Source organism: Pseudorca crassidens, chromosome 1, assembly GCF_039906515.1.
Source record: "Pseudorca crassidens isolate mPseCra1 chromosome 1, mPseCra1.hap1, whole genome shotgun sequence".
NCBI lineage: Eukaryota > Metazoa > Chordata > Mammalia > Artiodactyla > Delphinidae > Pseudorca > Pseudorca crassidens.
In genome coordinates, this window is record NC_090296.1 from 37,917,120 (window position 1) to 37,932,537 (window position 15,418).

The 15,418-nt window shown below is 40.9% G+C and overlaps 1 protein-coding gene across 2 annotated transcripts in view; it reads left to right on the forward strand.

The window, feature by feature from the left end:
* ESR2 (estrogen receptor 2) overlaps window positions 1–15,418 on the forward strand; it is a 71,009-nt gene that overhangs the window by 39,529 nt on the left and 16,062 nt on the right. The window lies entirely within an intron of this gene.

A 15,418-nucleotide genomic window follows, 5' to 3' on the forward strand; every position in this document is an offset into this window, starting at 1 on the left:
TCTTTCTTTCTTTCTTTATTTTTGGCTGCATTGGGTCTTCGTTGCTGCATGAGAGCTTTCTCTAGTTGCAGCGAGCGAGGGCTACTCTTTGTTGTGGTGCGCGGCTTCTCATTGTGGTGGCTTCCCTTGCCGCGGAGCACGGGCTCTAGGCACGCAGGCTTCAGTTGTTGTGGCAAATGGGCTCCAGTAGTTGTGGCTCGCGGGTTCTAGAGCGCAGGCTCAGTCGTTGTGGTGCACAGGCTTAGTTGCTCCGTGGCATGTGGGATCTTTGCAGACCAGGGCTTGAACCTGTGTCCCCTGCGTTGGCAGGTGGACTCTTAACCACTGCGCCACCAGGGAAGTCCCAGATGATTTGAATTTTGTGTATATTGAGAAATGATCACAATAAGTCAACACCCATCACCATACATAGTTAACAAAACTTTTTTCTTGTGATGAGAACTTTTAAGATCTGCTTTCTTAGCAACTTTCAAATATGCAATACAGCATTATTAACTGTCGTCACCATGCTGTACATTATATCCCCATGACTGATGTATTTTATAACTGGACTTTCAGCCCCTTTTCAGTGTTTATACGGACCTTTTACATGGTTAACATGCATTTATATTTACTATTTTGGGTTCTGCTTTTACAAGTTCATTTATTCATTCATTTCATTCATTCATTCACTAAAGATGTTGAGGATATATGTATTCCTGCCCTCCCATGGCTCATAGAGAGAGAGAGAACAAATTCGCTAAAAAGAATGATCTCAGTGCTATCACAAAGTGTGTACAGAGCACTGAGTACTCTGGGAAGACAGGAGAAGTGCTGAAGTGGTTGCAGAAGGGAACGACGTTTGGGTGTTGCATGAGTTGATGGGCAGGTGGGAGGGGTAGGCAGGGAAGAATGAAAGGACGGGGGTAAGCCAGGAGCTGCAAGTCATGCCGTGGAAGAGCAGGGGGAGGTGGACAAGGTTGTAAAATGCAGTGTTGAAGATTACTGAGTGTAACTCCTGTTGAGAATTGTTGCCTGGGGCATTGAGCAGCCCTAGAAGAGGGTCAGGCAGGGAAGTATCATGGACAGATAGGCATTCTTTTTTTTTTTTTTGTGGTACGCGGGCCTCTCGCTGTTGTGGCCTCTCGCTGTTGTGGCCTCTCCTGTTGCGGAGCACAGGCTCCTGACGTGCAGGCCCAGCAGCCATGGCTCACGGGCCCAGCCGCTCCGCGGCATGTGGGATCTTCCCGGATCGGGGCACGAACCCGTGTCCCCTGCATTGGCAGGCGGACTCTCAACCACTGCACCACCAGGGAAGTCCCAGATAGGCATTCTTGAAAGGTCACTGTGGCTTCCGTGCGGAGGACTGACGGGAGAGGGGAGAGACTGAGGCAAGGGGCCTAACAGGAGTTATTAGGAACAATGAGAGCCAGAACTAAGTTGGTGTGGAGGGGCCTGGGAGGAAGGGACCTGACTTGAGGGAAATATATGGGTTAGAGGTGGGAAATGAGGAAAGCATCTAAGATGTATGTATGTTGTAGCTTTGCTGTTTTTTTCTTATTATATAAATAATACCTGGTTATTGTAAACATTCAAACAAAAGAAAAACATACAAAGAAGAAAATAAAAATCACTAGGAATCCCCCCTCTCCGCCCTAGACAACCACCATATCTTCGGTGACTGTTCTTTAACAGCTCTTGATAGAGAGATAGAGATAGATATGTACACATATGCTCATATATAAAATTTTACATAAACAGCATAGCATCTTGTATTAAAAGTTATGGAAACTTTGAAGGAGGCTTGCTTTGATCCCATTTTTTCTTGATCCTTCCACCCAGACACCAAGTAGCTAATCTTAACAACCAGAGGGTAGCCTTGATACCTTCTTCCATCCTCTAATAATCATTTAAAATAATACCTCACCTCCAGTATATACACAGACCTTTTTTCCCCCATTTAAAAAACTTGGGACACTACATACAAATACTTCTTTGCATCTTGCTTTTTTCCTTTTCAGAATGCTGTGAAATCCCTTCAGGACAGTGAGGAGAGATCTAACTCAGTCTTTGAAGCAAGGGCATTGTCTACATCGTTCAGCCTTTTCTCTATTGATGGGCCTTTGTTTAATATACGTTTTCTATTTTTTTTTACCATTATAAACCTTGCTACAATTAATAGAGACGTATTATTTTGCACACATTCCTGAGTTTCTGTGTAGTTTTCATCCTGTTCCGCTTGCCGTCTACCTGATGGTATTCAATCCAGTTGCTGTACCAGGTATTGATTGCTTTGCTTAGCTGTTTACTCTTGTTGGGCCTTTAGGTTATTGTTTTTTGTTTTTTTTTTCTTTCTTTCTCAAATAATATGTATGTCCATGTTTTAATTCTCAAGTGATGACTTACAGACTTCATTTGGGCCATGTATGGGGCTTTATTACCTAGATTTTATCCAATTTTAGAGCATAGTGTTTGAAACAGCAGAAATCTGTGAGGTGGTATTATGCTACTTTAGTTTAAATCAGACTAAGCAGCAGTTCCTGAAGCCAAAACACAATGCAGAACCTGTGGCCACATGGGTCGCAGGCTGTCTCCTGATGTGGGAGCAGCTGACCTCTCCCCCTCCAGCCTATATTCATTTCCTCTCTAATAGGTGCTCTTGGGCATTGGCACTGGTTTTGATGAAAGGGAAACACATAGAGCAGTGCTTCTCAAACTCTCTATGGTGAAGCACCAGGTTTCTTTTTCTTTTATAATTTCCAAATTGTTATAGTTAGTTTATTTTTATTTTTATTAGAGTATAGTTGATTTACAGTGTTGTGTTAGTTTCTGCTGTACAGGAAAGTGAATCAGTTATACATATATCCACTCTTTTTTATCTTTTTAACATTTAAATATTTATTTATTTATTTGTCTGCACTGGGTCTTAGTTGCGGCATGGGGGATCTTCGTTGCTGCTTGTGGGATCTTTGTTGCGGCATGCGGGATCTAGTTCCCTGACCAGGGATCGAACCTGGGCCCCCTGCATTGGGAGCACGGAGTCTTAACCCCTGGATCACCAGGGAAGTCCTTATTCACTCTTTTTTAAGATTCTTTTCCCATATAGGTCATTACAGAGTATTGAGTAGAGTTCCCTGTGCTATACAGTAGGTCCTTATTATTTATCTGTTTTATATATAGTAGTGTGTATATGTCAATCCCAATCTCCTAATTTATCCCTCCTCCCCTCCTCCCTGGTAACCATAAGTTTGTTTCTACATCTGTGACTCTATTTCTGTTTTGTAAATAAGTTCATTTGTATCATTTTTTTAGATTCCTCATGTAAGCGATATCATATGATATTTGTCTTTCTCCATCTGACTTACTTCACTTAGCATGATAATCTCTGGGTCCATCCATGTTGCTGCAAATGGCATTTTTCACTCTTTTATGGCTGAGTAATATTCCATTGTATATATATACCACATCTTTATCCATTCATCTGTAGATGGACATTTAGGTTGCTTCCATGTCTTGGCTTTTGTAAATAGAGCTGCTATGAACATTGGGGTGCATGTATCTTTTCAAATTATGGTTTTCTCCAGATATATGCCCAAGAGTGGGACTGCTGGATCATATGGTAGTTCTATTTTTAGTTTTTTAAGGAACCTCCATACTGTTCTCCATAATGTTGTACCAATTTACATTCACACCAACAGTGTAGGAGGGTTTCCTTTTCTCCACACCCTCTCCAATATTTATTGTTTGTAGACTTTTCGATGATGGCCATTCTGACCGGTGTGAGATGATACCTCATTGTAATTTTGATTTGCATTTTTCTAATAATTAGTGATGTTGAGCATCTTTTCATGTGCTTTTTGGCCATCTGTATGTCTTCTTTGGAGAAATATCTATTTAGATCTTCTGCCCATTTTTGGATTGGGTTGTTGGTTTTTTTGACATAGAGCTGCATGAGCTGTTTGTATATTTTGGAGATTAATCCCTAGTCAGTTGCTTGCACATAATTTCTCCCATTCTGAGGGTTGTCTTTTTGTTGGTTTATGGTTTCCTTTGCTGTGTGGAAGCTTTTAAGTTTAATTAGGTCCATATGTTTATTTTTGTTTTTATTTTCATTACTCTAGGAGGTGGATCAAAAAAGATATTGCTGTGATTTATGTCATAGAGTGTTCTGCTTATGTTTTCCTCTAAGAGTTTCATAGTGTTGGCCTTACATTTAGGTCTTTGATCCATTTCGAGTTTACTTTTGTGTATGGTGTTAGGGAGTGTTCTAATTTCATTTTTTTACATGTAGCTGTCCAGTTTTCCCAGCACCACTTATTGAAGAGGCTGTCTTTTCTCCATTGTATATTCTTGCCTCCTTTGTCATAGATTAGTTGACCACAGGTGTGTGAATTTATTTCTGGGCTTTCTGTCCTGTTCCATAGATCTATATTTCTATTTTTGTACCAGTACCATACTGTTTCGATTACTGTAGCTTTGTAGTATAGTCTGAAGTCAGGGAGTCTGATTTCCTCCAGCTCCAATTTTCTTTCTCAGGATTGCTTTGTCTATTTGGGGTCTTTTGTGTTTCCGTTTAAACTTTAGAATTTTTTTTCTAGTTCTGTGAAAAATGCCATTGGTAATTTGATAGGGATTGCATTGAATCTATAGATTGCCTTGGGTAGTATAGTCATTTGGGCAATATTGATTCTTCTAATACAAGAACATGGTATATCCTTTCATGTAGATAGTTACTTTTGTAAAATAAAAATAAAATACTAGAAAAAGAAAAGTGCAAAATACAAGCCCTAGTATTTTGTTGTTACATTCAACTGATTTAAAATTACCCTATCAATTACTGTAAAAGTTTCCAAATGCTTACCCTCAATATCTTCTTCTCTCTTTGTGAACTGGTAACAGATGATACTTTGAGTAACCCTGGTATAGAGCATGGAGAGCTGTCCGGGAGATAGCTGGATAAGGAGGTGGGCGTGGGGGGAGGAAGTTAGGTCTTAAAGGAGAGGAGAGAGGGAATGAAGAAGGAATTTGAAGGTCATGTGAGACTCAGAGACCCTGAAGACAACCTTTGGGTACTTCCTGGTTGGATCTCAATCTGGCCTTACTTGCCTGACAGGACATTTCCCCCACACCCAGTACACTCCCTACCGCAGTTCTAGAAAGCAGACATTTGTGAGTAGAAATGGTAAGTTGTTGGACAAATGAAAATTGTAGGGAAAGCCAAGAAGACTCTTAAATGCTTTGGAGCTTCTGGCACCTTCTTGACATTTATTGTTACCATTCCCCTTCTATAAAATAATATGAGGGCCCAGCTTACATCAGTGATTAAGTTGATGTGCATATAGGAAATGTCCAGGTGGGACATATGAAACTGTGGAAGAAAATCAACTTTTTCTGACCTTCTCTTTGAATTTACCTACAGACGTTACCTCAGATTTTTGTTGTCATTTGTCTTTGTTAAAGGAAGGATTTCCCTGGAAAGTTCATTCCCACCGTGGTACAGGAGGATCATCAAATGCCAGATTATGGGGCTTCTCTTACTTGCAGAAATAATTTAGAACTCTTTTCTGTGCAGCAACATGCTCCTTGGAAAGCAGCTTGCTTCTTGTTACACCACTTTGCAGTGTAAAGCCTTATGTTTGGCAAGGCTCCTCACAGTCATTTTAGCCTCTGGACATCATATTGTGTTGTTGGGAAACTAGAAACATCTGTGCAAATGGGAAAGCCTAAGGCTACGGCATTCCTCCTGCAGCATCTGACAGAACTGCCAGGTAGAGAGAATTACAGAGGGTGAGGTAGGCATGTGATGTAATTACCACTTGGGACAGTAAGTGAGTAGGATTTGTTTACAGTAAATCCCAATTTAAGAAATCTTTTCTTAAGAAATTTTTTTGGCTTGGTAGTCATAACGGCATTCAGAATGAAGTTATTCTGTTCTGCGTTGCTGTTAGGAAAATGGGGTTCTGTTTCTGTTGGAAAATTTCCACTGTCAGGAGAGGTGAGTCTTTTCCATGCTAGATTTTAAGCATCTCAAGTTACAGGCTTTTTTCTTTTTGATTATTTATAGCATTAACTTGAAAACAAACACAGGGACAGAATCCACTTAGCCACCTGGAATTTAAACAACCCTACAGAATATGTAAAACAGACATTGGACATTGGACAGTGACTCCCAAGAGAATAGACACAAGGTGATCCATTTGACCAGTTTACTGCCCGGAACCAGTTTCCAGGTTGCAATACAGGGAGAAGTAACCCAGGTAGACACCAGGGGTCTCCCTGAAATGAGGGAGCAGAGTTGTGAATTTGGGAAGGCTAGGATTTTCAGGGGAGAGAACTGGAGAGGAACGAGCCGGACAGAGAGGGTTTAGAGACCTGCAGAGGATCCCCTTCAGGTCTTCAGCTGAGCATTAATTTCATGCTTATGATTCTAACCGAGGGCAGGGAAAGAACCACCAGAAAGGAGCAGGCAGAACAACACTTGGAAGTTCACACAGGGCCAGGAATAGTTCACGTTCTCACCAGCCACAGGGAAAAAACCTTCTACTCTACTGGATGTTGGTTGTAGTACTCAGAAAGGTATTGCCTCAGTAGTGAGGTAACATAAGCCCTAGACTAAAGGCTGCCCTGCTCCTACCAAATGAAACTTAAAAAACAAGTCTGAAGGATCAAACTATTGCCAAGTAACTTAACTGCATCTTAACTGCATAAAGCTCAAGACTATTTAAAGGAATGGAAGAATATCCAGCACTTAACAGGGTAAACCAATCACATGTTAGCAAGCATGGAAAGAAGCAGAAAATATGACCTGTTATGAGGAAAATGATAATAATTGGAAAAGACACCAGGTGATGCAGATGATAGACTTAGTAGACAAGGGCATTAAAACAGTTACTGTAACTATATTCCATATGTCCAAGGAGTAGAGGAAAGCATGAACAGGTTAAGGAGAGACATGGAAAATATGAAACTCACACAAATTAAATTTCTAAATGTGAAAACTATGTTTTGATGGATTTACGTCTGATTAGGCATAGCAGAAGAAACAATAGTGCCTGTTAAGCAAGAGCAATAGAAACTATCAGAAAAGAATAGAAAGAAAAAAGGTTTAAAAAATGAACAGAGCATTAAGCTGGAGTGGCTACATTAATATCAGAAAAAGTAAATTTTAGAGCAAAGAATATATCTAGGAATAAAGAAGGTAATTTCATAATGATAAATGAGTCAATTTGTCAAGAAGACATAGCAATCCTAAACATTTATGCACCAAATAAGAGAACCGCAAACCTTATGAAGTAAAATCTGATAAAACTGCAGGGAGAAATGGACAAATCCCTTATTATAGTGGGATGTTTTAATACCCCTCTCTCAATAATTGATAGAATAAGTAGACAGAAAATCAGTAAATATAGAGAAGACTTGAATAACACTGCCAGCCAACTTTACCTAATTGGCATATTAAAAACCCTCAACCCCAAAAAAGCAGAAGACACATTCTTTTCAAGTATTCATTGAATATTTACCAGGATAGACTATATCCTGGACCATGAAACAAGTCTGAATACATTTAAAAGAATTTAATTCGTACAAAGTATTTTCTTTGACACAATGGAACTAAATTAGAAACCAATATTAGAAAGATCTTGGAGAATTTCCAAACGTTTGGAAACCAAATAACATATATCTAAATAATCCATGGATCCCAGAAAAATAATCAAAATTAAAATTAGAAAGCATTTTGAACTAACTGAAAATGAAAGTAGAACACAGCAAAATGTTGGGGTTGCAGCTAAAGCAGTAGCTTGAGGGAGGGCTTGCCTGGTGGTGCAGTGGTTGGGAATCCGCCTGCCAGTGCAGGGGACTTGGGTTCAAGCCCTGGGCCGGGAGGATCCCACATGCCGCGGAGCAGCTAAGCCTGTGCGCTACAACTACTGAGCCTGCACTCTAGAGCTGGCGAGCCACAACTACTGAGTCTGCACTGTAGAGCCGGCAAGCCACAACTACTGTAGCCTGTGTGCCTAGAGCCCGTGCTCCGCAACAAGAGAGGCCACTGCAATGAGAAGCCCGTGCACCGCAACAAAGAGTGGCCCCAGCTCGCCGCAACTAGAGAAAGCCCATGCACAGCAACGAAGACCCAACACAGCCAAAGATAAATAAATAAATTAATTAAAAAAATAGTTTGAGGGAAATTTATAGCATTCAAGGCCCATATTCCAATAAAAGGAATATCTCAAGATTTTTCTTGAGGTAGGCTTGTATTGCTACAAACTTCCCTCTTAGAACTGCTTTTGCTGCATCCCATAGATTTCAGATCATGTGTTTCCATTTTCATTTGTCTCCAGGTATATGTTTATTTCCTCTTTGATTTCTTCAGTGACCCACTGATTTTTTTTTGTAGTATGCTTTGTGTTTGTGTTTTTCGCAGTTTTTTTCTTCTAGTTGATTTCTAGTCTCACACTGTTGTAGTCAGAAAAGATGCTTGATGTGATTTTAACCTTCTTAAATTTATTAAGACTTGTTTTGTAGCTTAGCATGTGATCTATCCTGGAGAATGTTCCATGTGCACTTGAAAAGAATGTGTATTCTGGTTTACATGTACACCAATGTTCACTGCAGCATTATTTACAATAGCCAAGATATGGAAGCAACCTAAGTGTCTGTCAATAGATGAGTGAATAAAGAAGATGTGGGATGTGTGTGTGTGTGTATGTATGTATGCACACATACAATGGAATATTACTCAGCTATTAAAAAAAGTGAAATCCTGCCATTTACAACAACATGGAAGGATCTAAAGAGTATTATGTGAAGTGAGTCAGAGAAAGGCAAATACTGTATGATCTTTCTCTTTTTTTTTTTTTTTTTTAAACATCTTTATTGGAGCATAATTGCTTTACAATGGTATGTTAGTTTCAGCTTCACAACAAAATGAATCAGTTATATATATACATATGTTCCCATATCTCTTCCCGCTTGCGTCACCCTCCCTCCCACCCTCCCTATCCCACCCCTCCAGGCGGTCACACAGCACCGAGCTGATCTCCCTGTGCTATGCGGCTGCTTCCCACTAGCTATCTACCTTACGTTTGGTAGTGTATACATGTCCATGCCTCTTTATTGCTTTGTCACCGTTTACCCTTCCCCCTCCCCATAGCCTCAAGTCCATTCTCTAGTATGTCTGTGTCTTTATTCCTGTTTCACCCCTAGGTTTTTCATGACATTTTTTTTTCTTAAATTCCATATATATGTGTTAGCATACGGTATTTGTCTCTCTCTTTCTGACTTACTTCACTCTGTATGACAGACTCTAGGTCTATCCACCTCATTACAAATAGCTCAATTTCGTCTCTTTTTATGGCTGAGGAATATTCCATTGTATATATGTGCCACATCTTCTTTATCCATTCATCCGATGATGGACACTTAGGTTGTTTCCATCTCTGGGCTATTGTAAATAGAGCTGCAATGAACATTTTGGTACATGACTCTTTTTGAATTATGGTTTTCTCAGGGTATATGCCCAGTAGTGGGATTGCTGGGTCATATGGTAGTTCTATTTGTAGTTTTTTAAGGAACCTCCATACTGTTCTCCACAGTGGCTGTATCAATTTACATTCCCACCAACAGTGTAAGAGGGTTCCCTTTTCTCCACACCCTCTCCAGCATTTATTGTTTCTAGATTTTTTGATGATGGCCATTCTGACTGGTGTGAGATGATATCTCATTGTAGTTTTGATTTGCATTTCTCTAATGATTAGTGATGTTGAGCATTCTTTCATGTGTTTGTTGGCACTCTGTATATCTTCTTTGGAGAAATGTCTATTTAGGTCTTCTGCCCATTTTTGGATTGGGTTGTTTGTTCTTTTGTTATTAAGCTGCATGAGCTGCTTATAAATTTTGGAGATTAATCCTTTGTCAGTTGCTTCATTTGCAAATATTTTCTCCCATTCTGAGGGTTGTCTTTTAGTCTTCTTTATGGTTTCCTTTGCTGCGCAAAAGCTTTTAAGTTTCATTAGGTCCCATTTGTTTATTTTTGTTTTTATTTCCATTTCTCTAGGAGGTGGGTCAAAAAGGATCTTGCTGTGATTTATGTCATAGAGTGTTCTGCCTACGTTTTCCTCTAAGAGTTTGATAGTTTCTGGCCTTACATTTAGGTCTTTAATCCATTTTGAGCTTATTTTTGTGTATGGTGTTAGGGAGTGATCTAATCTCATACTTTTACATGTAGCTGTCCAGTTTTCCCAGCACCACTTATTGAAGAGGCTGTCCTTTCTCCACTGTACATTTCTGCCTCCTTTGTCAAAGATAAGGTGACCATATGTGCGTGGGTTTATCTCTGGGCTTTCTATCCTGTTCCATTGATCTATATTTCTGTTTTTGTGCCAGTACCATACTGTCTTGATTACTGTAGCTTTGTAGTATAGTCTGAAGTCAGGAAGCCTGATTCCTCCAGCTCCATTTTTCGTTCTCAAAATTGCTTTGGCTATTCGGGGTCTTTTGTGTTTCCATACAAATTGTGAGGTTTTTTGTTCTAGTTCTGTGAAAAATGCCAGTGGTAGTTTCATAGGGATTGCATTGAATCTGTAGATTGCTTTGGGTAGTAGAGTCATTTTCACAATGTTGATTCTTCCAATCCAAGAACATGGTATATCTCTCCATCTATTTGTATCATTTTTAATTTCTTTCATCAGTGTCTTATAATTTTCTGCATACAGGTCTTTTGTCTCCTTAGGTAGGTTTATTCCTAGGTATTTTATTCTTTTTGTTGCAATGGTAAATGGGAGTGTTTTCTTGATTTCACTTTCAGATTTTTCATCCTTAGTGTATAGGAATGCCAGAGATTTCTGTGCATTAATTTTGTATCCTGCTACTTTACCAAATTCATTGATTAGCTCTAGTAGTTTTCTGGTAGCATCTTTAGGGTTCTGTATGTATAGTATCATGTCATCTGCAAACAGTGACAGCTTTACTTCTTCTTTTCCGATTTGGATTCCTTTTATTTCCTTTTCTTCTCTGATTGCTGTGGCTAAAACTTCCAAAACTATGTTGAATAAGAGTGGTGAGAGTGGGCAACCTTGTCTTGTTCCTGATCTTAGTGGAAATGCTTTCAGTTTTTCACCATTGAGGACGATGTTGGCTGTGGGTTTGTCATATATGGCCTTTATTATGTTGAGGAAAGTTCCCTCTATGCCTACTTTCTGCAGGGTTTTTATCATAAATGGGTGTTGAATTTTGTCAAAAGCTTTCTCTGCATCTTTTGAGATGATCATATGGTTTTTCTCCTTCAATTTGTTAATATGGTGTATCACGTTGATTGATTTGCGTATATTGAAGAATCCTTGCATTCCTGGAATAAACCCCACTTGATCATGGTGTATGATCCGTTTAATGTGCTGTTGGATTCTGTTTGCTAGTATTTTGTTGAGGATCTTTGCATCTATGTTCATCAGTGATATTGGCCTGTAGTTTTCTTTCTTTGTGACATCCTTGTCTGGTTTTGGTATCAGGGTGATGGTGGCCTCGTAGAATGAGTTGGGGAGTGTTCCTCCCTCTGCTATATTTTGGAAGAGTCTGAGAAGGATAGGTGATAGCTCTTCTCTAAATGTTTGATAGAATTCGCCTGTGAAGCCATCTGGTCCTGGGCTTTTGCTTGTTGGAAGATTTTTAATCACAGTTTCAATTTCAGTGCTTGTGATTGGTCTGTTCATATTTTCTATTTCTTCCTGATTCAGTCTTGGCAGGTTGTGCCTTTCTAAGAATTTGTCCATTTCTTCCAGGTTGTCCATTTTATTGGCATAGAGTTGCTTGTAGTAATCTCTCGTGATCTTTTGTATTTCTGCAGTATCAGTCGTTACTTCTCCTTTTTCATTTCTAATTCTATTGATTTGAGTCTTCTCCCTTTTTTTCTTGATGAGTCTAGCTAATGGTTTATCAATTTTGTTTATCCTTTCAAAAAACCAGCTTTTAGTTTTATTGATCTTTGCTATCGTTTCCTTCATTTCTTTTTCATTTATTTCTGATCTGATTTTTATGATTTCTTTCCTCCTGCTAACTTTGGGGGTTTTTTGTTCTTCTTTCTCTAATTGCTTTAGGTGCAAGGTTAGGTTGTTTATTCGAGATGTTTCCTGTTTCTTAAGGTAAGATTGTATTGCTATAAACTTCCCTCTTAGAACTGCTTTTGCTGCATCCCATAGATTTTGAGTCGTCGTGTCTCCATTGTCATTTGTTTCTAGGTATTTTTTGATTTCCCCTTTGATTTCTTCAGTGATCACTTCGTTATTAAGTAGTGTATTGTTTAGCCTCCATGTGTTTGTATTTTTTACAGATCTTCTCCTGTGATTGATATCGAGTCTCATAGCGTTGTGGTCGGAAAAGATACTTGATACAATTTCAATTTTCTTAAATTTACCAAGGCTTGATTTGTGACCCAAGATATGATCTATCCTGGAGAATGTTCCATGAGCACTTGAGAAAAATGTGTATTCTGTTGTTTTTGGATGGAATGTCCTATAAATATCAATTAACTCCATCTCATTTAATGTATCATTTAAAGCTTGTGTTTCCTTATTTATTTTCATTTTGGATGATCTGTCCATTGGTGAAAGTGGGGTGTTAAAGTCCCCTACTATGAATGTGTTACTGTCGATTTCCCCTTTTATGGTTGTCAGTATTTGCCTTATGTATTGAGGTGCACCTATGTTGGGTGCATAAATATTTACAATTGTTATATCTTCCTCTTGGATCGATCCCTTGATCATTATGTAGTGTCCTTCTTTGTCTCTTCTAATAGTCTTTGTTTTAAAGTCTATTTTGTCTGATATGAGAATTGCTACTCCAGCTTTCTTTTGGTTTCCATTTGCATGAAATACCTTTTTCCATCCCCTTACTTTCAGTCTGTATGTGTCTCTAGGTCTGAAGTGGGTCTCTTGTAGACAGCAAATATATGGGTCTTGTTTTTGTATCCATTCAGCCAATCTGTGTCTTTTGGTGGGAGCGTTTAGTCCATTTACATTTAAGGTAATTATCGATATGTGTGTTCCCATTCCCATTTTCTTAATTGTTTTGGGTTTGTTATTGTAGGTCTTTTCCTTCTTTTGTGTTTCTTGCCTAGAGAAGTTCCTTTAGCAGTTGTTGTAGAGCTGGTTTGGTGGTGCTGAACTCTCTCAGCTTTTGCTTGTCTCTAAAGGTTTTAATTTCTCCATCAAATCTGAATGAGATCCTTGCTGGGTAGAGTAATCTTGGTTGCAGGTTTTTCTCCTTCAACACTTTCAATATGTCCTGCCACTCCCTTCTGGCTTGCAGAGTTTCTGCTGAAAGATCAGCTGTTAACCTTATGGGGATTCCCTTGTGTGTTATTTGTTGTTTTTCCCTTGCTGCTTTTAATATGTTTTCTTTGTATTTAATTTTTGACAGTTTGATTAATATGTGTCTTGGCGTATTTCTCCTTGGATTTATCCTGTATGGGACTCTCTGTGCTTCCTGGACTTGATTAACTATTTCCTTTCCCATATTAGGGAAGTTTTCAACTATAATCTCTTCAAATATTTTCTCAGTCCCTTTCTTTTTCTCTTCTTCTTCTGGAACCCCTATAATTCGAATGTTGGTACGTTTAATGTTGTCCCAGAGGTCTCTGAGACTGTCCTCAGTTCTTTTCATTCTTTTTTCTTTATTCTGCTCTGCAGTATTTATTTCCACTATTTTATCTTCCAAGTCACTTATCCGTTCTTCTGCCTCAGTTATTCTGCTATTGATCCCATCTAGAGTACTTTTAATTTCATTTATTGTATTGTTCATCGTTGCTTGTTTCATCTTTAGTTCTTCTAGGTCCTTGTTAACTGATTCTTGCATTTTGTCCATTCTATTGTCCATTCTATCTCCAAGATTTCGGATCAACCTTACTATCATTATTCTGAATTCTTTTTCAGGTAGACTGCCTATTTCCTCTTCATTTGTTAGGTCTGATGGGTTTTTATCTTGCTCCTTCATCTGCGGTGTGTTTTTCTGTCTTTTCATTTTGCTTATCTTACTGTGTTTGGGGTCTCCTTTTTTGCAGGCTGAAGGTTCGTAGTTCCTGTTGTTTTTTGTGTCTGTCCCCAGTGGCTAAGGTTGGTTCAGTGGGTTGTGTAGGCTTCCTGGTGGAGGGTACTAGTGCCTGTGTTCTGGTGGATGAGGCTAGATCTTGTCTTTCTGGTGTGCAGGTCCACGTCTGGTGGTGTGTTTTGGGGTGTCTGTAGACTTATTATGATTTTGGGCCGCCTCTCTGCTAATGGGTGGGGTTGTGTTCCTGTCTTGCTAGTTGTTTGGCATAGGATGTCCAGCACTGTAGCTTGCTGGTCGTTGAGTGAAGCTGGGTGCTGGCGTTGAGATGGAGATCTCTCGGAAATTTTTGCTGTTTGATATTATGTGGAGCTGGGAGGTCTCTTGTGGATCAGTGTCCTGAAGTTGGCTCTCCCACCTCAGAGGCACAGCACTGACTCCTGGCTGCAGCCCCAAGAGCCTTTCATCCACAGGGCTCCTTAATTTGGGATGATTGGTTGTCTATTCAGGTATTCCACAGATGCAGGGTATATCAAGTTGATTGTGGAGCTTTAATCCGCTGCTTCTGAGGCTGCTGGGAGAGATTTCCCTTTCTCTTCTTTGTTCTCACAGCTCCCAGGGGCTCAGCTTTGGATTTAGCCCCGCCTGTGCGTGTAGGTCGCCGGAGGGCGTCTGTTCTTTGCTCAGACAGGACGGGGTTAAAGGAGCCGCTGATTCGGAGGCTCTGGCTCACTCAGGCCCGGGGGTAGGGAGGGGCACGGAGTGTGGGGCGGGCCTGCGGTGGCAGAGGCCGGCGAGACGTTGCAGCCTGAGGCGCGCCTGTGCGTTCTCCCGGGGGAGTTGTCCCTGGATCCCGGGACCCCGGCAGTGGCGGGCTGCACAGGCTCCCTGGAAGGGCGCGTGGCCAGTGACCTGTGTTCGCACACAGGCCTCCCGGTGGCGGCAGCAGCGGCCCTAGCCACGTCCGTCTCTGGGCTCCGCACCCCTAGCCGTGGCCCGCGCCCGTCCCTGGAGCTCTCTCAAGCAGCGTTCTTAATCCCCTCTCCTCGTGCACCAGGAAACAAAGAGGGACGTAAAAGTCTCTTGCCTCTTCGGCAGTTCCAGACTTCTCCCCGGACTCTCTCCCGGCCAGCCGCGGTGCACCAACGCCCCGCAGGCTGTGTTCACGGCGCCAACCTCAGTCCTCTCCCGGCGCTCCGACAAAAGCCGGAGCCTCAGCTCCCAGTCCCGCCCGCCCCGGCGGGCGAGCAGACAAGCCTCTCGGCTGGCAAGTTCCGGTCGGCCCGATCCTCTGCGCTGGAATCTGTCCGCTTTGCCCTCCGCACCCCTGTTGCTGTGCTCTCCTCCGCGGCTCCCAAGCTCCCCCACTCCGCCTCCCGAAGTCTCCACCCGCGAAGGGGCTTCC